The sequence below is a fragment of the Dermacentor variabilis genome, chromosome 2, assembly GCF_050947875.1.
Source record: "Dermacentor variabilis isolate Ectoservices chromosome 2, ASM5094787v1, whole genome shotgun sequence".
Taxonomy (NCBI): domain Eukaryota; kingdom Metazoa; phylum Arthropoda; class Arachnida; order Ixodida; family Ixodidae; genus Dermacentor; species Dermacentor variabilis.
Window position 1 is genome coordinate 44,438,678 of NC_134569.1, and position 17,241 is coordinate 44,455,918.

The window sequence follows — 17,241 nt, forward strand, 5'->3', positions numbered from 1 at the left end:
TTTGCCGGTGCGAGACTACTTCAATAGCCGCATTAGCTCGCAGCGGTTTCGCTGAACGTTCGCTCCCTGAGCCTATATTTTGAAGATCTCGCGCGCGATGCCTTCCTTTGGCAAATACCCGTAATGTGCCTTTCGGAAACCTGCTCCGACGCCTTCTTCGACTCCTACCACGGCATCGTCCGTGACCGGCGTATGGACTCGCGGGCAGGAGGCGTTGCCCCCCTGCCCCCCTCGCCAGGTGAGCCTCACCCCCTGGATGTGTGCGCCGTTCGCACAACGGACGGAATTCTGCTTGATATACACTGTGTGTATGCGCCGGGTACACCCAAAAGCCAGATCGAGGTGCTCCTGTCAACGCACTTTGGATGAGTTAGGGATGGCAACACCAAGCACGCCCATCATCGTTGTTGGTGATTTCAACATCGACGTCTCCAGACACGAGAAGTGGTTCACGCAATTTGTTTTGCAGTGTTTTGGTTCCGTGTACCACACGAATTGCTCAAGCCCCACCACTCACCACCGGTCGTGGATAGATTGGACTATGGCTTAGAACGGTGTCCAAGGTTGTACCCGAGCCGAGCAATGTGTGCGATAGCGACCACAAGGCAATCGGCATCACCATCACGTCCAAATAATAATGGCCCACCAATCAAGACAATGAGTTCTCACCTTTCTTCAAAATTGTGTCACCTCTGTGTCGTGTGTTAAATAGCTTCGCTGGTCATCCGCCTTCCCAGAGTAGAATGGCTCAAGTTTTTTTTTTTTGCTCTTAATTTCAAGTGGACTATCGGCTATCCCCTTTTGCTCTCTGATCCTAACCTCCATCTTCCTGTCTCTTAACGTTAGGCCTAACATTTTTCGTTCCATCTTTCCTTGAGCTGCCCTTGTTCTCGAGCTTCTTTGTTAACCTCCAAGTTTCTGCCCCATACGTTTGCACTGGTAGAATGCAATGATTGTATGCTTTTCTTTTCAACGACAGTTGTAAGATCCCAATCAGGATTTCGTAATGCCTGCCGCATGAACTCCAGCCCGTTTTATTCTTCTGTAAGTTTCCTTAAGCACTAAGTAGTAGTTAAGTAGTTTCCTGTAAGTACTCCTGCAGACTCAAGAGGTTGACTGGCGATTAAGAGTTCTGGTGTCTGTCCCAGGCTATTGAACGTTACCTCTGTATACTGCATATTAATTTTCAACCCTACTCCTACGCTTTCTCGGTTAATAAGGTCCTCAATCACTTGATGGAATTCATATCCAGTGTTGCTGAACAGGATAATGTCATCTGCGAACCGAAGGTTGTTGAGATATTTGCCGTTGATATCCTCACTGTTAAGCCTTCCCAGTCTAATAGATTGGATAATTCTTCTAAAGCCTTAAGTGTATTTAGATGCGCATCGTATTTCTCGGTGTCATACACTCCTCATCAACATTTTTCCATCGATAAGAATCAGACATCATTTTCTTCCTCCTGACCCAGGCAGCTAACAGCTACATACATGCGGCGAGGCTGTGCTCGCGTCATGCGCTACTGCTGGTACCTTGCGCAAACTTGATCAATCTTCGAGTCCTTTAGATTCAACCGATGCGTTTGACCTGCGTGTTATTTTCTATCTTTCGGTACTTTACTGCGAAATTGAAATGGCTGTAAAACTTACTTTCTTTTTCTAATGCGGAGTAGCATGAATTACATTAACTCATGTACGTTTTCGCTATACTCTAGTGTGCTTTGAAAAAAAAAAAAACGACGTGCTTCGGCCGGTCTCGAATCGACAGCGCCAAGTGCGGTAACGGCCACGCCCTGTTGACGTCATTGCTGGGGAAAGCTAACGCTGATTGACTCGCCCTTTGAGACGACGTTCTGGACTCCTACGATGGCGTCGCGGAGCTGCTTCCTGCCGCAGCGTCGGACTTGTGCAGTGCGTGCGGGTTCCGTGGCGGGTGACAGGGGTCGCTTTATAGGTAATTGGACCTCAGCGACGCAAGCGCGTGAAGATGCGCGCGCCTCCATGTTGATTCGCTGTGAATCCGGGATGCCGCTGTCATTCAAGGTGGGCGAGGCGCTTCAGCGTCCGGGGTTGGCGCTTGGCGCGATTGGGACTAGTTTCTATAGTTGTCGCAGCGGTCGTAGGTAACAGGCTATTGCAGCTTTCCTTATTGTTCTTACACTTCGTAAACTGCCCGGATCTCTGTAAGTAACGTTGCCCCTGCGGTGTCCGTCTTTTTGAGTGTAGCGGCCTCGGTAGATCGTGTGACCGTGAAGGTCGGCTTACTCCGTCCTGTCCCATTTTCTCTTGCACAAGACCTCCAGTGGCCAAGGTTACCCATGGCAACAACAAAAACACCGCTACTGATAGGGCGGCTCCTCTTTTCGGGGCGTCCAGTAGTGTAGGCTTAATTTCTTCGCTTGTCATATTTTGCTCGACGCCCAAATCTCCCCATTTCGTTCTGCAAACGGGTTACTGTCTAGAACAAAGAAGCGCAAAAAGAAAAGAAAAGTAGTGCGACGAACGAGAAAGTGATGGCTTTTTTCGGCGCACCCCATTCTATGGCTTTTGGGCGTGCCCCCTGATCGGCGTATAATTGGATCCCCGCTGTTCGTTCGACGAGTACCCCTTTTTTCTCGGCCATCTCGATCGCCGCGGCTTGAGATCCGGCTATCTTTGGGTGCGCTTCGTCTTGTCCTTAGAACTGGTTGTTGCGATACCGGCGATGTAGCGCACGAGCACTTCTCTATCTCTCGCAACGCCGTCCTCCCCCGGGTGCCGTGACTCTTGCGGACGACGTTACGCGTCTGGCACCGCAGTTCGTTCATCCGTCGATTGTTCGCGCGCGGCCTTATATTATGCGACGGGCGGCGCATTTCCTCGTTCATTTAGTTCCTCTTCTTTTAGTATCTGCTCTCCTTGGGCACCGCTCTTCCTATAGAAGCATTGTGTGCGTTCCTTCTTACGTTCAACTCTATTTCACTATGGAACGGGCTGTAGTAATTGCGCCCATCGCGTTGATTGGTCGGTCCAACCTTCACGCTTTGTTTTGGAATTGCATACGAGAAAGAAGGAGTCTTTAACGAAGGAGTTCACAGCTCGATACCGACGTCGACAGGATGACCACGATAGCGAAGATGCATTGACGACGACAGGACAAGGGCGTAACGACGACTCCAAGTTGACTTGCGTGTGACACAGCCTCTGAGTGCTGCTTTACAGGAAAGCCAGGGAGGTGAATCAGGTGGCAGCTTGCCCGCACACTGGGGGAGCGGGAAGTGCTCAGTAAAGGTAAATGGAGAAGGAAAGGAAGAACACGCAACCGCGTTCAGCGTGTAGAAGAGCTGAGTCGTCTTTAAAAAAATGTGCAGCAGTACTCTTGGGCCCGCAGCGCTGATGAATGTCGAGTCCACGGTGCCAGCATTTCTTCTGTGACCGCTCAGTCGTCCATTCGGCTCAAAGCGGAACCCAATGTCTGCGAGAGTTTTCGTACCGCCAGTGCGATTCGAGTGTTCGCTCCGGTTGGGCGCGAACAGTGATCTCGTGCGCATGAAAGCCATACACACGGAGAGGCCGACGAAGTCGACCGCCATTGGTTCTCGCCTGTGACGTCGCACGTGCCGAGTTGCATGATGAAGCTTACCACGCGAAACGGGCGGTATATTTGCCGCACCGGCAGTTTGCATTCCACAGGCCTTTTTCCTGCACATGCGAGATTTGCAAAACCGCGCTCACAAATGTTTCGGCAGTCCTTTAGCCTATCCACAGCATGTGACATGGGGGAAAATTCCCACCGGCTCAAAACGAATTAGCTAAAGAAAGAAAGAAAAAATTGGAAGAAATGAAAATTAAGAAGCGTCTTTGCTCTTGCAGAATTAGCGGCCTCTAGCCCGTTGTTTGAAAGCGTGACTTCGCATTTGAGTCTTCCTTGGGTGTCAGATGCGCCGCTTGTTAACCCTCGCAATCCTTCTACGACGGCGTCCGGGTCTTCGTTGCCGTGTCGTAAACCTTCGTCTTGCAAGCGAGGCTTAGTCGCACTCGTTAGTGAACGCAACCAGAACGAATGCACGAACGAGGTAATGGCGGGGACCCCTGTCGCGGCGACCATTGTTCGCACATGTATATATCGGCGACACTCGTCGGCCGCGTGGCTACCTTCGCGCCGAGAGCGACGCTGTCGCCTGCTTTCATTGTTTTCCGCGAGCGGTTCCCCCTTAACGAGCGCGTGCCGTGGGCATGCAGATGCAGCGGGGGACGCCGGTTGACCTTGTCCTCTTTAACGACTGCTACAGCCCTAAAGGCGGCGGCGCTCGGGATCGAGACGGACCATTCGTGCGCTTTCTGTTTTTTTTTTTGTTTGTTTGCGCCAGCCCGTTCAAGTGCTTTGTTTATGGTGGGCCCAGACGGGCGTACTCACTCTTGTATAGTTTAGTGTGACATAGTGCGCCTTATCTTCTGCAAATAGTCTTCATTATTCTGCGATGTCTTGCCAGCCTCTTGCTGTCCGCAGGATTGCGGCCGACTCGTACAAGTAATAGGATACGCTATAGCTCTTACCGCCTTTATTAAGCCCCGCTGCAGAGTAAACTTGTCGGCGGTCGGCTTTTCTCTTCCCCCTTTCGTCGTGCTATGTCTTCTTTAGATTCTCCTGTGAAGCCGTGTATCGCTGCGTTATTTTTCGCAGCTTCAATTGTTTAGCCTAGTGGGCTGACGAGCGTTGTGGATGGTGAAGGCAGGGATAACACTTTAGCGATTTTTGAAACGACTGGCCTGTTACAAGCGCCGTTGTTTTTTGTTGTTGTTGTTTTCGACATATGACACGTACCCACGAGGGGGGGGGGGGGGTATTGGCCAAGGTTCGCAATGATAACATATTAAGTGCTTGCTTCCGGTTCAGTTAGTGGTCGGCACTACCTATATTTAAATGAGTATTTATTAATTACACTTCTTTTAGACGTGATCATGTCAATTCTAAACGAAGCTGCTAGATTATGAAAAAAAGAAAAGCTATCTGATAATAACAAGCAAAAGGTGTTCACAAGGCGATGGATGCACTCGGAAAGAATTATCAGAATGACACCAGTTTGGAGATATTAATTTCCGAGCGTTGCAGAGAAATGAATTGGCGTTCCAGTTACTTTCTTAACAGAACGTCGTTTTATGCATTCAAGCACAAAAGTAACCGGAACGCCAACGCATTTCTCCGCAAAGCTCGGGAATTAATATCTCGAAACTGGTGTCGTCCTGAGAATTCGTTCCAAGAATTCGCCTTGCGAACTCCGCGGCTAGAGTTTGTAAATTGTAATATGGGTCATAAGGCAATTAATTAGAAACGTAATTAGTGTATCTTGCAAATTAGTCTATTATGCATTTCAGTTTCTTTTTTGCAAGTAATGTCCGCCTGTTCGAGTAGACCAGCTGTCTATAACGGGCAACCTTTAAATAAATTTGAAAGTGCTCGCTGAAACACCCGGTACAGCTAAACAATTGTCACACCGATTTCTTTTGGCGGTTTGGATCATCGTAAATAAAGCTTCGCTGCTACGATCGCCCCACTCACGCGTGCGTACACATCATACGGCATTCCCACAGGCTCTGCACCGTGCGGGAATAATATATTATACTTCACGAACGACTCCTTTCCGCAAGCTCTAGCGGCTCGTCGTCACTGTTATCAGTCCGTACATGCACGCGTAAACGTAACACTTTGCGACAACTCGCGACTATCCTCCATACGCTGACGTTGCAGCGGTCGCTATTTCTTTATTGCATCATTTTCTCGCTGCTACGCCCTTTTCGTTTATCTTGTAAGTAACTCCGTCACTTGAGTCCTCCCGACCGTAACTGGAGCCCGAAAGACTGGAGTTGTCCGCCATTCTGTCTGCCTTCAAAAATGTAGGTCACCCGCGCAATTTAGTCTGCGATCTGTAACTCTTATAATAATGAGTGTATTGACTGTCTGTAGATTGCCGACAGGATTTTTTTAATAGACTGGTTCGCTTTATTGTAGACTACTCCGTTTTGGTTACGACGTCTGCATACTGTTTACTGACAAAAAAGTCGTCAGCACATAAGACTGTTTCCATTGCTCTGTGATGGCCTGCGCATGCATCCGAAGGTTACAGGTCACAGTGAACAAAAAGCTAAATAAGTCCACAGACTCTTTGCGAACAATATTTAGTTAGACAAACGTACTATCTAGCTTTCCTATGGTATGTCAAAGTAAACTTTTGAAGGATATGCAGCATATTCCGGGGTCACTGTTTCTACCTTTACTTCTTTACCTCGCATTTGTTTGGCTTGTTTGGATCGGCGGGAGCACTTGCATGCAGCTCCAACGCCTCGACAATTTCTTTTTTTCCTTCGCTGCTTATTATTTTTTATTTTTTTGAAAGCCAGAAGGGCGAAATGGGGGGGGGGGGACCGTAGTTGAAACGCAGGAAAAAAATCTCGTACTGTGTTCACGTGCGCCCACATGGCACCGGCGACTTTGGGTTTAACGTTTTAAACGAGACACGATTTCCCGCAGAGCCTGTAAAGCTGCTGTCGACACACAGACGGGGACGCGCTTTTCGGGCTCTCGTTACCGACGGAGCACATTCGCGCCTAGCGATTTTCGAACACTGCGATTGCTCCTGAGGGGAACTAGTATCTTCCAGTTCTCTCCGGTGGAATCGTGGGGGAAAAAAAAAAGAAAGAAACACCGACTTTGAAATGCGGTTACCGCGGACATTTAATTCCGGCGCGCGGAGTATTGTTACCAACGACAGCTGCGCTGAAGGTACTATTGTGTTTGACCGCGCTGTCGACGTGACGCACTCCGAAGTCGGCGATGTCGTAATTACCGTTTTCGTTTTCGCGTAATGCTTGCAGCCAGTAATTAACTTTTGCATGCTCTTCGAGCGTGTGAAGACCGTGACTTAGTTCTTTTCCGAAGGGGAAAAAAGAAAGGGCATTGCGACTTGAATTATTGTACACTAAACCGAAATGTAAATACTCTCTAATTATGATGATCGATCTCGATGGCAAGCGCACAGAGAACCGTCATCATAAACTTTTAAATTTGGTTCAATTGAGTCTGCAGTGCCTTGGGATCAAATTGTGTAAGTTTGATCATTAATCGGCTATACATTGTAAATTTATAATTCGTGCAACTCAACGGGAGAAGAAAGACGTTCAAACACATCAGTACTGACTACCACTGTACTGCGTGATTACAATAAAAAAAATTGCTAAATATAACCCTGAAAAATCCTGGCTTTTCTCTACATATTTGCGTTCCCTTCGTTATCGCGCCGAGTTCAGCCCCAAAGAGCGCGGAGCTTTGCGTATTGCGCGCGTCATGAAATCGCGTCGTTCGCCGATGCATCAAAGCCTTTGTCGAAGTCCGCACGCTTGCTCTGCAGGTGGTCCCCATTGATCGCCATTGTGTCGATGGTCGCGCACTCGAGCTCAGACAACACTATTGCATGTATAGGTACCCTCTGCATGCCGCATTGGAAAACGAGCGTCGCTTTCGCCTGTCGCGTTATTTCCATTCAACGGCTACAGCAGCGCGGGCCAGCCCGCTTTGAATGCAGGTGTTGTTTACGGAGAGCGAAGCGATGCGCGCGCCTTTCGTCGCTCGCTCTTGTTTACGAAAAGCGGCGCGTCGCTCATTTTTATGTTCGGTTGTTTTCTGTTTTTACTTTCCGCATTCTTTTGTTTCGGTCGCATTCGTTCTGCGTGCGTTTTTATTTGTGTTGTTTATGTAGAATCTGTAGGTCGCACCGCGTCCTACTTTTGAGCACATTTTGCGTCGTCCACGTTTTTTGTGCTTCCTCCGTGTCATATGTATGGCCTCTGTTTAGTGTTGTTTTCAGTGCGTATTAGGATTTCTTCCTTTCTTTCTTTCTTTCTTTCTTTCTTTCTTTGACCGACAACATCGCAAGGAAAAAGAAAATTTTGCGACAGCGGACCTTTCAACATCAAACGAGCCAGGAAATCGCAATCTATAATGTACGGGAGGCATCTTTTGCAATGCCGGGAGTTCGCGGACATTCGTGACAAATGTCCGCGTCGCTCTCGTTAAGGGCGCAAAATGTTAAAATTAGTGCTGTTCTTTTTACTTTTGCATTCCTGTTTCTTTTCTTTCCTTTCCACTTTTTTTCTCATTCAGATTTACGTTGACTATATCACCGACGGGGTAAATATAAGAACTTTGAGCATATTCGTTGATATTGGCCGTCCTTCAATTAACTGCGAATCCCTTTAACTGCGAATTACTGCATTAACTGCGAATTCCCCCTTTTGCGTGCAATTGAGTCGCTTCTCCGTTTTTTTTTTTTTTGCGTTAAGAACCGTGCGTCCTGCTGAACACGGGAAGCAAACGCTCAGAGCGCTGTCTGAATACATTGCGAGCGTCATGCATGGTATTCAGTTGCGTCTTATCAGAAAGTCCATTGGAGGCAACGAAACGCCGATGGAAAGTCAATTCCGTGGACGCCTTGTGTAAGCTAGGGCTGTATCTCTCTCTCTTTTTTTTCTTTGCCTGTACAGCACTCGTTGTGAATATGTAGCCCATATACTCCGGCCGTCGGACAAAGCAATCGGAACGAAGGGAACCAAACAGATAAGACGTATGCGGCTGATTATATGTGCTCGTCAACGGTCCGTGATTTGGCGTATCGGTCGAACGTATACACAGGTGCCCGGCGGCGCACGCAGTTCTTGCGAGGAAATTAGTGCCTTTTTTTTTTTTTCACTTGCACTCACCCCCTGACCATTGTTTGATAATATGACGCGCCTGCCGTAAGAACTCGCTATACCTGGCTGGATACTTGCGTGCGTATACGCGTATATGCTGTCGGTTCTCGCTTTCGTCCGAAAGGATGGGAGGGCGCCTCTGATGTCGGCTCCTGCCGCGTGAGTTTTTCCACAAACTACACTTTGTCTTCGTCTTTCGACCTTCATATCCGCACTTTTGATCTGTGTAGCAAAGACCGGGATGTATAGCTAACGTGGTCGCGATAAGCTTCGCTGAGTCGTCGTGGAGCTCGGTGCAGAGTGTATACGTTTCCTGGGGACAGACAGCAGACCGGTACACGCGTAACCTCCCCCCCCCCTTCCTTGTGTGAAACAAAAGCGTTGTGTACGCGTGACGGGGCGAAAGGTGAACGGCTGCCGACATCGTAAAGGTGGTGGTAAACGAAGGGCAGGGGATATGAGAACATACAACCGCAATAGGACGAGCGCTTAAGTATGTGTCTCGGTAAAACTTTAGTCGGTATGGTGAGTCTAGCGAGCAACATTGAGGTGGTCTTAATCTACAACATTAACTATAAGTTAAACTCTGTAGTTTAACTCTGGCTTGGCTCTAGGTAAGGTTTAGTTGGTAACTCTGATTAGGTAGAGGTAATAACGCTATAGGTGTTAAACTTTAGTTAGTAGATGTGTGGTTGATACAGAGAGAGAGAGAGAGAGAGAGAGTGTACTTATTGAGGAAACGCTGAAAAGCGAAACAGTTTGGTGCGCTCGAATCAGATCTGAAAAATCTGGACATTACTGCGCACTTTTGTGCATGGCTCTAATTAAAAACAGTTGCACCCTTTGGGGTGTATATTTGCCACACAACAATACTCGTCATCTGTCTTCTCCGCATTTCCTTTCTTTAACGCGGCGAGACCGGTACTTTCCAGTAATGAACGGCATGCGCGTTATCAGCATGACAAAGCATTCCCGACAGGAAAGTAACGAGCGCAGCGTTTTCAAGGAAGGAAATGCGGGCAAGACAGGTGACGATTATTGTTGTGCGGCAAATATACACTCGACAGGGTGTAAACTTTTCTTACAGTGTAGATTTTCTTTCTTTCTTTCTTCCTTTATTTATTTATTTATTTATTTATTTATCTATTTATTTATTTATTTATTTATTTCTAATGCACTTTTGTAGCTTTCCTGAGGAAGTCGCTTCGCGCCACTGGGGAGCGTGTTTGTATCGTGCCTCTGACAGATGCAACTCGCGCTCGTTTTCGCGCAAAGCTTTCGCGAAACGTGGCCTGTGGGAATGCTCACGTAAGAAACTGAAGCTTCTCAGTGCACGTGTACCACAAAAGAAAAAAAAAAGAAAAAGAAAGGTACGTTAACATTTCACTTCTTTTTCAAATATATGGGCGCAGTGCAAGGCCAATGTGCCGAGTCGATCCACGTGCGCGGGTCGCAGGTGCGACCTAGATGGCTGCATTCAAATCGACTTCGAGCCTGCCGAGCCAGGCATAAGTGCTTCGATAAACACGCATTTTTTTTTCTTCTTCTCTTCTTTAGCGCTGAACGCGATTTCCGCAGTCGCGCGGACCCTCGTGCAGTCGGTGCAGTCGGTGCAGGAGCCGTGTGTGTGTGTGTGTGTGTGTGTGTGTGTGTGTGTGTGTGTGTGTGTGTGTGTGTGTGTGTGTGTGTGTGTTTGTGTGTGTGTGTGTGTGTGTGTGTGTGTGTGTGTGTGTGTGTGTGTGTTTTGTGTCACACACGCACTGCAACGGCGCCGACTGCCAGGACAAGCTGGTGCTCACGCTCGGCGGCGCATCGTCGAGACCCGCAGCGCGTGGAGCGCGATGACCCGTGTCTTCATTCCGGGGCTGGGTGGCCTGCTTCGTTTCGTCGCGCATTGTGCGTCTTTCTTTCTTATTGCGTTTTTTTTTTTTCGCTGCCGCTTTGTGCAGTATATCGGCGTTCGCTTGTTCCGTTGCCACGAGCGACGCAGCGTTTCAACTCCGCCGAAATCACATATTGCTGCGCAGCTTTCGCGGACGTTCGCGCCGTGGTGTTTCTACGTATGGGTGCGTGGGGGGCCGTGTTGGTAGTCGTTCCTACAAAGACAGAGCGCATACGTCGCGTTGCGCCCTCGAATGCCCGTGGGAATTGGCGGCGCGCGCACGATGAAGGTTACACCACGGGATTTCGCCATCAACAACGACAGTGTCTCGCACGATGCTATTACACGCGCGAGGCAACGCGTGAAGGCGGTAATTGTGATTCGCGAACCTTCTTTTCGTTTTTTGCTTGGCTGCTCGATGTTCGGGAAGAGGCCTAACTACTTGCACTGCTTCTGCTGGAACGACGCACTTCGATGCGGATGACGTGGCACTGCGTGAAAACGCAGCGGGCGACGCCGCTCGTTCGATTCCCAGCCGCATTCCGATGCGTGCGGCATGCGAAAAGATTCCATCACTACTCGAGTGGCGAAACATGTGCGCCTAATAACCTCACGTCGCGTATCCGTCGCACACAGCTACTCGCGCCGACAAACGCGTATACCGATAAAGTTTCCGACAAACTTTCATTAGTTTTCTGACAGGTTCGAGAAGCCGAAATCGATCGGCTGTATACCTTTCCGACGCGACGTCCAACGGATCGGGTGGTTTTGACGCAGGTGCTTTCCGCTTTGTTATAATTTTCTTTTTTTACGTTATGGGAGCCGCATGTAGTTTACTATAGAAGTACTCCATCATACGGCGTCTCTCATAGGCCCTGTGGTGTCCTGACGTAGTGTCGATAACTTATTGACTACGTCTTTCCGAACGACGCTCGCAGACAGGAGCTGTTCAGGCATGCAATGCACGGCCCTCCCCCTCCCCCCCCCTCTTCACGGCAATTTCCTGCTCTCCTGTATATTGCGTATGCGACGATGAAACCTCGCTCATATACAGGGTGTCCCAGCTAATTTTAGCCAGAGTTAAAAAAAAAATAGCGAATGCCACGTAGCTGGACAGAACCAATGTATTGTTGTTTGCCGTCGCTTGGAGATACTGGAATAATTTTTTTTTGCATTCTGCTTAATTAGATAATTTTGAGGCACCGTGCGTGTGTATTCGCTGGCTTCTTTCACGCTCGGAAAAACACCTTTATGTAGTCAGTATTGGGCAACAGAAAGCTGTATCGGGAGCTTTCCATGTTGCTCTACAATTTTCTCATTGACACTTTTCGTCTAATTATGATATTTGAGAAGTTTAGCTATTAATTAATTAATACTGCAGGCCTTAGAAGGCCCAGGCAGGAGGGGAAAGGTACATACAAAAAGAAAACACAATAGATTGACGAAAGAGTAGAAACAGCTCCGGAAAAATATAATAGAAAGTAGGAATGCATGATGAGTAAGGCACCTAAATAATGCATAGAGAGTGGCAAATACAAATTGAATCACTGTTTCATAAGTACAATTTCGAAGCACTGGAAATGTAATAGAGAAAAAGAGGAATGTGTAATTCAATATTATTATACAATGCGTAAATCAATAAATATTGCATAACGATACAAATTGAAACAATATTTCTTAACAACAAGCACTAATATTAGATAGTAATAGACGCTATTGAGTCAGTGCTGGCAAGTTTGCTATAAGGTAGGCTGTTACATTCCGTTTTTGTGCGAGGGAAAAAGGAGTACATGAAGACGTTGGTTCTGTCATTATAAGGCGTTAATGAGGCAGCGTGGCGATGTCTTGTTTGGCGGACAGTAAGGGGTGTTATATAAGGTTCGGGAGAAAGAGATAGTTTATTGTTACTAAGAAGAGAAATTTAAGCGTGGGAATTTTTCTTCTTAGTTGCAAAGACTGAATATTGCGTTCAGCCATTAACTGACTTGGGAAATCACTTGAGCGATATTTAAAGAAGATGAACTTTACTGCTTTACGTTGTATCATTTCTAGCGCATCGATGTTATAGCTTTAGTATAGGGATCCCATACAATAGCTGCGTACTCGAGTTTAGGATGGACAACAGAGGTGTAGGCGATAAGACGGGTTTCAGAAGGAGCGTGTTTTAATTTATGCCTGAGGTAGCAAAGCTTTTTAAAAGCTGAGTCGCGAAGATGAGAGATGTGTGAGTTCCAACTAAGGTTAGTGGCTATTGTAACGCCGAGATACTTATATTCATTCATCTCCGTAAGAGGTTTGGATGTTAGGCTATAGGTAAACGACAATTTATTAATTTTTCTAGTGATCTTCAAAAATACTGTTTTATCAGTGTTAAGCTGCATTTGCCAGCGTGCTCACCAAGCTAGTATGTCTTGAAGGTTAGAGTAGCTTTATCTTGTTGGCATGTGATTTCATTAAAGAGGAGACAGTCATCAGCAGATAGTTTTATTTGTACGTGCTCAGTAACAGTGTCTACAATGTCATTAATATATATGTTAAATAATAATGGTCCAAGAACACCACCCTGGGGAAGACCAGAAGTGACAGGAAGGATACTGGAAGAACAATTAGCGACTACTACGAATTGCGTACGCTTGGAAAGATAAACGCGAATCCAATTTAAGAGATGTGAAGAAATGTTGAGATGTTCACAGTTTTTCTATTAGTTTTGCGTGCGTACACGATCAAGTGCTTTCCTGAAGTCCAAAAATATGTCTGTTTGCCCTGATTTGTCGACAGTGCTAGCGAGACTGTGAATTACAGCGGTTAATTGGGTTACAGTGGAGAGGCCCTTTCGAAAGCCACGCTGCATAGGAGATAAAATGGCTCTATCATCGAGAAAATTATTTAATTAGGACTCTAATTAGGCAGAATTTAAAAAATAATTTGAGTATCTCCAAGCGACGGCAAACAACATTACCTTGGTTCTGTCGAGCCACGTGGCATTCGCAGGTTTTTTTTTTTAACCTTTGGCTAAAGGTAGCAGGGACACCCTGTACATGGTCCGAACTGAAGACGATGCGGCGCGACTGCTTGCCTCTTCGGACAGGACACCCGCTTCGCATATTAGGCATAAATTTTGTCGCGCAACCGCGTTGAGGGGTGCGTTCGTCGCCGATCGCCTATAGAGGCTCGCGTGAGAGCTTTGTCGCGTTTTGAGGTTTGGATCCGTGGTTTGTATCTGTTAATCTGTGAGACACGGTGCTAGTTGTGTTCCTAGCTACTTTCGCTGTTTCCTTCACTGATTATCTGGACTGTGTTGCGTACTCCAGGGTAGCGTACCGCACTGCTGCCGAGAAGTAGCGACGCCTGCCTATCGAAGCTCGACCGACATTACTTATTGGGTAGCGTGGCGTTGTCGGCGGGCTGCAGGTATCCGGTAGATCATGGCGACCAAGCAGAGGCGAGACGATTTGCTAGTGCGAAACTTGCACTGTTTATTCAAAGGTAGTTGAAAGAAAATAAGAAAAGCATGAAGTATGAAGTCTCAAGTAAGAAGTATATCAAAGTACATGTCGGAGCCCCTTAAGTAGCTCTCTACAAGTGTGGGCGGGATCTTGCTTCCATCGATCACACGTGACAGGCACGGAGAGAGGGCCCCTCCTCCTACAATACCAAGCACGGGAAGGAGAGGTCGATCCTCTCATCGACGAATCCCGGGAGAAGGTCGGGTGAATGACCCCTCCGGTGCACGTGGGCTCCGGTTCAGAGGGGGTAGGGTGAATGACCTCTCCGGTGCACGTGGGCTCGGCTCAGAGTTAGGGTGAATGACCTGTCGCCACGTGGTGTCAGACGCCAACCCTAACAACTGGCAGCCTGTGTGATCTTCCAGTCGCCCGGCTCTCATGCAGGCGCACCAGTTTGTCCCGTCGCGTTTCCCGCGGATTGTGTGACGCTCAGCCCGAGGCCTTGGTGTCGTGCGCATCAGTTCTGGTGGAGCGTCGATTCGTTAATCAACTAGAATCTCAACCAAATGGTACTAAAGCCCGCGAGACAAACGCAAGTATTACTTAGAGCTCATTTCCCTCTGGGGGGGAGGGGGGGGAGCGCGCTTCAGACAGAAACAAACGAACAAACAAACAGAAGTTTGTTGGTGGCGCTGTGACGCACTCGCCGTCGAAGTCCGCGGTGCGTCTGTCGCCAAGATGCGCCGTCTCATCTTGCCCGCTAACCACAGCTTCGCTTCCCGCAGTGCGCGTGATCTGCACGTTCTGAAAGCGAACGGTCGGCGGAGTCGGGGTATGCAAGTGGAGTCTTGGGAAAGCGCAGGCGTGCAGCCGTTCTCGTTCCGTCTTCGTCGCGTACCAACGTTGCCGTTGTTACGCTTTCGTGTCGTTTACCAAAATATGTCAAGGATAATTTGTGTTGTCATCATCAAACGCAGCTATCGACCACAGCAATGTAGTTCGGAATTATCGCTAGCGTGCCCATGTGATTTCTGCGATACGGATGAGCTTGTCGCTTACTCTACAATCACCTTCGATGGTTTCTGCAATTTTTCTGTAGTATTGACTTTGCAGCAAACGTCGTATTTAATTAGGGCTTAATTAGTTCCTCCTCCCCCTCCTCCTCCTATTATTGTTATTATTTTGTGGCAAGCGGCGTTACCTCTGCACGTCGGACGACGTATAAAGCGCCAGCAAGATTTATGGCTTCTGTTCGGCACTGCTTCCGGGACAGAAGCCACTAGTTAGATACGCGCACACCGCTGACACTCCTCCGGCAAGGATCGGCTCGATTAAGCCCTTTCAGGATGCGCCCGGGAGAACGGGACGCGTCCGGCTGAATGCGGCGCGTGTATACCTCGAACGATTGCCGCCGTGTGCCGTGAAAGCCCGTCCTAACGAGCACACTTTCACGGCGGCGACCGCTGTCGACGTGACGCTGGCATGGCACATCATTTCGCTGTCGGCCTCGCACCGTCTCTCTCTCTCTCTCTCTGCGAAACGCGTAGGCTCACAGCACGGTGGCTCACAGTAAAGACAGCCGACACGTGTCATCCGATTGCTGAAAGCAGTGGTCGAATTACTACTTGTTGCTGGGGCAATTGGTTCCTATACGTCTTTTGGTGGAGAAATGCGCGATAGCTATTAGGAAAACGACCGGAGGGGAAAAAGCGTCACATGCAAACAGAGCTTGCACCGTAACCGGCAGCAGTCCCTTGTTGAGGCGTCAGGTACCGTGGGCGGCACGTCGTGGAGGCAACATGTGCGTTTAGCAGAAAAGTCACCGCATATATTTAAGACGGAGAGTAACAGAAAGCAGGCCCCTTGTGTAGAAGAAATACAACGTATTACTCGTGGTGCTTCATTTGTTTCTGGGCATGTTCGTTATTTCCGGTCGGGCCGTTTCCTTAATTGTTCTCGCGTCTTTTCCACCGCAAGGAATAAGCGGATTGCGGCGCATTCGTTATCTCTCTTTTTCTTCTTCTCTTTATTGCTGTAGCCGTTACGAAATTCAGCAGAACCTTGCATTTGGGCTTATTGAAATACCACATATCACCGGTTATGTATCGCGGTTGGAAGCCGTTAGTAAATGAAACAGGATTTTATGCAAGCACTACGACGAACTCAACAGAGAAGTAATTGAAAAGTTCCGGATGAAAAGAACCAAGGTGTGAGACGTGCATATAAGTAATTCAATTCGTTATCCTGCAACAGCGGAGAGTTTTCGTTTCTGCTAAGCTTTTGAAAAGCGCAACGGGATGTTTTAAGGTTTCCCATTGCTTTGCATGATAGATCCTCTACTGTTGTTGCGTGCGTATTTGCTTGTGGGTTGTATATATTACACCCGCATGTTCCCTCTGAAATGAACTTTAGCTGAGTATGCGTCGGTGTGTGGTAGCCTCCCTTTTGTGCCCCTATAGTCTTCTGCGCAGCTCGCGTCTAAGATGCAGCCTTACCGGGTTCTTTCGCCTAACAATGTGTCCGTTCAATGCGCGAAGAATAGGGGTAGAAACAAAGAGTGTAGCTGAAGCTAACGTTTCGACAAAGAGGACGCCAAGTCGACAAGCCCTTTTGTCCGTCATAAGAAAAGTACCTGTTTTGTAAGTTTGTGCCCTGCAGCGTCATTCCTTGTTCTATCTACCACTGCGCTTCATTTCAAGCCTCCATTTTCTCGGGAACTTCTGCCTCGTTCATATCGTCGCAGAAGTGCGGCAAGGAGAGAGTGAGATAATTAGAGGAAAGGGAGGGAGAAGGAACTAAGTGTCTGGTTGACCACACTGTTGTGTGTGAAGGGGAAACGGTACAAAAGATCGGAAAGAAAACAGAAAATCAGAAAAAAAAATGGAACTGCTTGTGCACATGGCGCAGCCGCTTTTGTTATTGATGCAGTCCTGTGCCAGAAGTAACGTTCTCAAGCGAGAACGACCACGATATATAGTATTTGCTACACCGCACAAAAAATATAGTTAGAAACCGGAAGTGGGTCTCTTGGTAGACTCTCTAAGAACAATGGGAATGCTGGAAAATCCTTTGATGACGTAGTTACACTGAATTTATATAACATTCTATTTCAGATAATTCTCGAACCCAAACAAAGTAATACATCAGCTAGGAACGCAGAGCGCGAACGTACTTCATAGGTAGATATGCG

At 47.9% G+C, this 17,241-nt stretch overlaps 1 protein-coding gene across 6 annotated transcripts in view; it reads left to right on the top strand.

Annotated features, from left to right (window-relative positions):
* The window catches only part of SNF4Agamma (SNF4/AMP-activated protein kinase gamma subunit), a 420,535-nt gene that overhangs the window by 128,299 nt on the left and 274,995 nt on the right, over window positions 1-17,241 (top strand). The window contains exon 1 of one of the 6 annotated variants that reach the window (XM_075680303.1): window positions 8,811-8,882. The exons of the other annotated variants lie outside the window; for them this stretch is intronic. The gene's annotated coding sequence lies outside the window, so the exon portion shown is untranslated. Of the gene's footprint in view, window positions 1-8,810; window positions 8,883-17,241 lie in introns of those variants that run through there. 6 annotated transcript variants of the gene reach the window in all.